We start from the raw sequence: 7,616 nt of genomic DNA on the forward strand, positions 1-7,616 counted from the left end.
GAATGGCAGAGTAGACTTGATGGGCCGAATGGCCTAATTCTGCAACTATCAGTAATGAACTGATGGAACAGAATGATAGCTGAATGATTAACGGACTTGCAACATTTAGATCGAGCATTGGTGTCTGTAGCCTTTCTGGCCAAGTTTGGGTCCATTTTTTTCTGACCCCAACCAACACTTCACACCCACTCACAGCCTGACCCCAGTCTGCAAGGACTGGACCCTTCTGCACCCACCCACTGGACCCCTCCCCACCCCTCCCCAATCACCACTTCACACCCAATTACCCACACCATCCGTGCTGCACAACATCACTTCTCCATCATCAACAATAAAAATAGAGGAGGTGGAGAGGTTTTTCAGACGACAGTAATGCCGGAAATCTCCAGGACCGGACTATGTTTCCCCTCTACCCTCAATCTCTGTGCCCAACAACTGGCACCGGTCTACACAGACATTTCTAACCAGTCCCTGCAAACCTGTACTGCCCCTGCCTGCTTCAAAGTCTCCACTATTGTCCCTGTACCCAGAAAGACACGGATTACTGGTCTTACTGACTACAGGCCTGTCACACTGACCTCTGTAGTCATGACGACCCTTGAAAGGCTTGTGCTGGCCAAGCTGAAAAATATCACAAGCCCCCTGCTGGACCCTCTGCAGTTTGCATATCGGGCCAATAGATCTGTGGATGATGCAGTCAACCTGGGCCTGCACTTCATCCTCCAGCACCTAGACCACCAGGGGACCTATGTGAGGATCCTGTTTGTTGATTTCAGCTCTGCATTCAACACCATTGTGCCAGAGCTACTACACTCTAAACTTCCCGAGTTGACTGTGCCTGAACCGCTCTGTCGGTGGATCACCAACTTCCTGACAGACAAGAAGCAGCATGTGAGGATGGGAAAGCAGATCTTGGACCCACAAACGCTCAGCATAGGAGCACCGCAAGATGCGTACTCTCTACTCTTACAACTTACAAAACTTACAAAATTCTTAAGGGGTTGGCCAGGCTAGATGCAGGAAGATTGCTCCCAATGTTGGGGAAGTCCAGGACAAGGGGTCACAGCTTAAGGATAAGGGGGAAATCCTTTAAAACCGAGATGAGAAGAACTTTTTTCACACAGAGAGTGGTGAATCTCTGGAACTCTCTGCCACAGAGGGTAGTTGAGGCCAGTTCATTGGCTATATTTAAAAGGGAGTTAGATGTGGCCCTTGTGGCTGAGGGGATCAGAGGGTATGGAGAGAAGGCAGGTACGGGATACTGAGTTGGATGATCAGCCATGATCATATTGAATGGCAGTGCAGGCTCGAAGGGTCGAATGGCCTCTACTCCTGCACTTATTGTCTATGTTTCTACTCTCTCTACACCAACGACTGCACCTCCACAGACACCTCTGTCAAGCTTCTCAGGTTTGAGGACGACACAGCCCTGATTGGACTGATCCAGGATGGGGAGGAATCTGCCTACAGACAGGAAGTGTCACAGCTGGTGTCCTGGTGCTGTAGCAACAACCTGGAGCTCAATGCTCTTAAGACAGTGGAATTGATTGTAGACTTTAGGAGAGCTCCCCCTCCCCTCACCCCACTCACCATCAACAACACCACAGTCACATCTGTGGAGTCTTTTAAGTTCCTGGGAACCATCATCTCCAAGGACCTTAAGTGTGGGGCTACCATCGACTCCACAGTCAAAATGGCACAACAGAGGATGTACTTCCTACAGCAGCTGAGGAAGCACAATCTGCCACATGCAATGATGGTCCAATTCTACACGGCCATCGTAGAGTCTGTTCTCACCTTCTCCATCATGGTCTGGTTTGGCTCAGCCACCAAGCACGACACCTGGAGGCTGCAGCGAATTGTCCGATCAGCAGAGGTTATTGGCTGCAACCTTCCCTCCATTGATGAACTGTACACTGCAAGGGCCAGGAAGTGAGTGGGCAAGATCATCTCTGCCCCCTCTCACCCTGGCCACAAACTCTTTGAATCACTTCCCTCTGGAAGGCGACTCCGGACTGTCAAAGCTGCCACAGCCAGACATAAAAACAGTTTTTATCCACGAGTAGTTGCTCTACTTAACAGCCAAAAATCTGTAGCCTCCCTTTGCTCTGGTATTTTATTTAATTCACATGTTTAATCGACAATGTTTTATTATTAATGTTTAATGTTTTATGTATCATTCTTACCTGTCACTGCATGTCATGTTGTCACTTGCGGGTGGAGCACCAAGGCAAATTCCTTGTATGTGAATACTTGGCCAATAAACTTATTAATTCATTCATTCGTTTTAGATTCCCATCTTGAATCTAACATTAGGATGTGACTCCAACCCCACTACTAACATCCCTTCTTCAGAGAGGGGCTTTAATGTTCAAAATCAGCAAATCAAAGGTTACAGGAGAATGAGAGGGGAATGAGAGGGGAAAATAGGTCAGCCATGATCGAATGGTGGTGTAGGCTCGATGGGCTGAATGGCCTAATTCTGCTCCCATGTCCTATAAACGTGGTCTCATAATCCATAATATGTTAAATTCATAATCAGTAATATCAAGTACTAGATCATAATGATGCAAGAACAAAGGCCACGTTGCAACCAGACCAAGGCCTAGTGTTGTTGGCAGTTGCTGAGGTACTGGTTACTGTTGTGTTTGTGTTCAAGAGCCTATTTTAAGAATAAGGGGCAAGCCATTTAGAACAGAGACGAGGAAACACTTTTTCTCACAGAGAATGGCGAGTCTGTGGAATTCTCTGCCTCAGAGGGCGGTGGAGGCAGGTTCTCTGGATACTTTCAAGAGAGAGCTAGATAGAGCTCTTAAAAATAGTGGAGTTAGGGGATATGTGGGGAGAAGGCAGGAACGGGGTACTGATTGGGGATGATCAGCCATGATCACATTGAATGGCAGCGCTGGCTCGAAGGGCCAAATGGCCTACTCCTGCACCTATTGTCTATTGTCTGATGGTTCATTCACCTTTACCTTGTAACCCCGAGGCTCCCAGTCCAGTCCCAGTGGAACTCGTCCCATCAGATACCATTATTGTGCCAGTACATGGTGACATGCGATCCCTGTGTTTACATATTCACATATTGTGTTGTGCTGCAGCAAGTAGGAATGTCTTGCCTCTTTCCCACATCATTCTCCCAGACAGGATTACATTGGTTTAGTTTAGTTTAGAGACGCAGCAAGGAGACAGGCCCTTCGGCCCATCGGCTCTGCGCTGCCCAGCGATCCCCGTATAGTAACTCCATCCTATACCCACTGGGGACAATTTTTATATTTACCAAGCCGATTAACCTACAAACCTGCACGTCTTTGGAGTGTGGGAGGAAACCGGAGATCTCGGAGAAAACCCACGCAGGTCACGGGGAGAACGTGCAAACTCCGTACAGACAGCACCCTACCCTAACCCGTAGTCGGGATTGAACCCGGGTCTCCTGCGCTGCATTCGCTGTAAGGCAGCAACTCTACCGCTGCGCCATTATAAATGGAACATTCTACCTCAAAGAGCACCCATACAGATCATGGGGGGCATTTGTGAAAGTGGGGGGGCTGAGTGATCACTGATCACTGGCCTTGGGGGGTACCCCTCGAGGGAGTGGAGTGACCGAGTGGGGGGAGGGGGGAGACCCAACCCTCCCACGGTTGGGACTTTTTGAAATTTGATGTATTAAAATCATTTTTCAGTGCATTATAGAAGTATGATTTCAGTGTTTTTGTTTGAAGTATTTTTAAGATAATGTAGGGCCTTCATGAGGGATAGGAGTAGGTGACAATTAATTTTGTTGCTCAACCTCTAAAACTGTGGGATAATAATACAGGCCATCCCCCATCCCCCCCCCCCCCCCCCCCAACAGCCCCCCCCCGATCGATGCCAGTGCCTTCCACAGTACAGAAAATTTGACAAAAAACTTTAAAATGTGTTATAATTTCAAGTGCTATTTTTTTGTTTGTAGTTGGAAAAAGGATCAAGAAATAACCATGACATTTCCTCATTTTGCAAAGTCATACAAATTATGCTTTGCTCCGGGGGAAACAACACAGAGTATTTTGAAAGTATGCGTTCTCCTTTCGACGTATATTTCATTTTGTTTTGAATTTAGAATCATCAAACCATAAGATTAATAAAGGGGGTACATGTTTGCGGAAACGTTACTTTTATAAATGTGAGACTTTCGAGAAATCTAAAATGTATTAAATATATACATTTCAATGCACTGAGTCTCTTGCCCAAAGCAGATGAATCGAGGACCAGAGTAGATGAATCGAGGACCAGAGTAGATGAATCGAGGACCAGAGTAGATGAATCGAGGACCAGGGGACAGATTTAAGGTGAAGGGGAAAAGATTTCATTGGAATCCGAGGGGTAACTTTTTCCACACAGAGGGTGGTGGGTGTATAGAACAAGCTGCCAGAGGAGGTCGTTGAGGCAGAAACTATCCAGTTAGACTGATACATGGATAGGACAGGTTTGGAGGAACATGGACCAAAAGCAGGTAGCATAGCTGGGACATGTTGGCAGGTGTGGGCAAGTTGGGCTGAAGGGCCTGTTTTCACACTGTATCACTCTATGACTACATTATACCTCCACCATGCATGAATGCTTCAAAGTGATCGCGTTTTATTGCCATATACTCAAGCATAGAAACATAGAAAATAGGTGCAGGAATAGGCCATTCGGCCCTTCGAGCCAGCACTGTCATTCAATGTGATCATCGCTAGCCATCTAATATCAGTACCCCTTTCCTGTTTTTCCCCCCATATCCCTTGATTTCACGAGCCCAAAGAGCTAACTTTAACTTGGAAACATCCAGTGAATTGGCCTCCACTGCATTCTGTGGCAGAGAACTCCACAGATTCACAACTCTCTGGGTGAAGAAAGTTTGTTCTCATCTCAGACCTAACTTGTCCCCCCCCTTTATTCTTAAACTGCGACCCCTGGTTCTGAACTCCCCCAACATCGGAACCTTTTTCCTGCAGTTACAGCAAGTGAAAATCTAGCAGGCAAGCAGGATGCTTTCAAGCAGGATACCCCCATTCGAAGGCCACTATCTTCCACCGCTTCTACCCAGTGCTTGGTACCTACTTCCAGCAGCCACTGGTTGTCCTCCAGGATGCACCGAGCCGCAGCCTGATCCATGCCGGTCACCAGAGCGAATTTGGCGCAGAGACTCTCACGGCAGCGGCACCAACGCTTCCGACGCCTTGCACTGAGGCTGGTCCATGGCCGGAACTGGAGCGTCCCGTCCGAAGCCGGATACATTGGAACATGGCCAGCCGGGGGGAGTGGGGGGGGGTGGGGGGTGGGGGTGTGGGGAGGGTGGGGGGTGGGGAGTGGGGAGTGGTGAGGGGGGGGGGGGGGGGGGGGGGGGGGGGGGGGGGGGGGGGGGGGGGGGGGGGGGGGGAGGGGGGGGGGGGGGGGGGGGGGGGGGGGGGGGGAGGGTGGGGGGGGGGGGAGGGGGGAGGGGGTGGAGTGGGGAGTGGGGAGTGGGGGTGGTGGAGTGGAGGGGAGGGGAGTGGGGGCTGCAGACTCACCCCCAGTTAAGGGGAGAATTTACAAACTACCGACAAACAAGCACATTAAGGATCGGACCCAGGTCTCTGGCGCTATAAAGCAGCAACTCTGCCGCTGCACCACCGTGCAGCCCAGGTGTGTTCACTCTGTAGATTAGTGCTTGTAGCACGAGTCCGATCATTTCCTACACACCCCACTCCCCGCCAGGTGTGTCCACCTTAACCACCAACAGGTGTGTCCACCCCACTCCTCATCAGCAAAAACAAACTAGCTGGGCAGGGATTTCAGAAGCCTGGTGTGTGCAAGACACTGATTTGCAAATACATTCTTGTTCTGATACTTCAACTTCAACCTGACCGTTTCGTGGTGAGACGAGAGTCACGTCACACAACGTGCATGGTTTTAGCACAACAGGGATTCTAACCCGAACTCTACCCCAGTAACATTAAACGAAGCTAAGGTATTCAAGTTGAAATAACATTTGCCTCATAAATTGCGTGAATTAATTCAATGCTGAGTGCTTTTAGCTACAGTAGGCGGCCACTACATTAAGGGGCCAGCGTTTTTAACATATTTTGATGACATAAATAAAATTACATCGATTTTACTCTTTAATTTTGCAAACGTGGTAAATGTTTAATATTTCAAGTAGTTTGTCAACTTAACTGTAAATGTTGTCAATGCTAAATAGGAAATGTCTCGTGCTTTACACTTGGTTCCATTATCAATGTCAACAGTCCTGCCCTCAGGTCAACGCATATCACATTTACATCCACCCCAGTCACAATTAAACTGGCCAGCACTCGTAACAAGATGCCAATCAAATCAATGACACTCCACCAAATATCAATATCCAACAACCTGATGGAAAACTAATTGTGAGTAGGGGGTGATTTTGATTTGTCCGTTGACAGTCCATTATTGCCAAGTCCAGAAATAACGTTTCATGAAACATCTGAGATGACCACCTCATGTTTAAATGTGAAAGGGTACCTGGCATCTCTGCCCAATGGCTAAAGTAACAACCACTGTTGATTATTAGCCCAACTTATTCCAGCTGAGTGGCTGCAACTGGAGACTAAATGAATGAACTAACTATTGATTTAAGACACAAAATGTTGGAGTAACTCAGCGGGACAGGCAGCATCTGTCATAGGTGACATTTCAGGTCGAGAACCTTCAGATTCAGATTCAGATTCAATTTTAATTGTCATTGTCAGTGTACAGTACCGAGACAACGAAATGCATTCAGAATGAAGGGTCTGAAGAGGGGTCTCGACCCGTAAAGTCACCCGTTCCTTTTCTCCCGAGATGCTGCCTGTCCCACTGAGTTACTCCAACGTTTTGTGTCTATCATCGGTGTAAACCAGCATCTGCAATTCCTTCCTACATGTACTAATTATTGTTTAAGAAGGAACTGCAGATGCTGGAAAATCCAAGGTAGACAAAAATGCTGGAGAAACTCAGCGGGAGAGGCAGCATCTATGGAGCTAAGAAGGGTCTCGACCTGAAACGTTGCCTATTCCTTCGCTCCATAGATGCTGCCTCACCGCTGAGTTTCTCCAGCATTTTGTCTACCGTACTAACTATTAATTTAGTTACGTGCCACCTATCAGTCCTCACTAGAATGGTGTCTATTCCTTGCTACATGGGGGGAGCTGAGGGGAGGCGAGAATGAGTGGACTGTGACATGAACACACTCTGATTGAGCCCAGAAACAGGCCATTCAGCCCTCCTTGTCCATAATATGTGTGTTATGATTGTGTTTATAATTTGTTTGGTTGTTTTGTTGTTTGTCTTTTGCACAAAGATCCGCGAGCATTGCCAGTTTCATTTCACTGCACATCTTGTATGTGTACGTGACAAATAAACTTGACTTGACTTGACTAATGACCCATTTGCACAGATTTACCCACTTGTGCCCAGTTACACCAAGGAACCACTTGTTGAAGATGGAATCAAACACTGGCATCAGTATAAAAACAGGAGTGGAATAGGTAGTGTAAATGGACGGTCTTTTTCCCAGGGCAAGGGAAATGAAAAACCATGGGTTTAGGGTGAGAGGGGAGACTAATTAAGAGCCTGTCCCACTTTCCCGAGCTGCT

This window comes from Leucoraja erinacea, chromosome 11 (assembly GCF_028641065.1).
Source record: "Leucoraja erinacea ecotype New England chromosome 11, Leri_hhj_1, whole genome shotgun sequence".
Lineage (NCBI taxonomy): Eukaryota > Metazoa > Chordata > Chondrichthyes > Rajiformes > Rajidae > Leucoraja > Leucoraja erinaceus.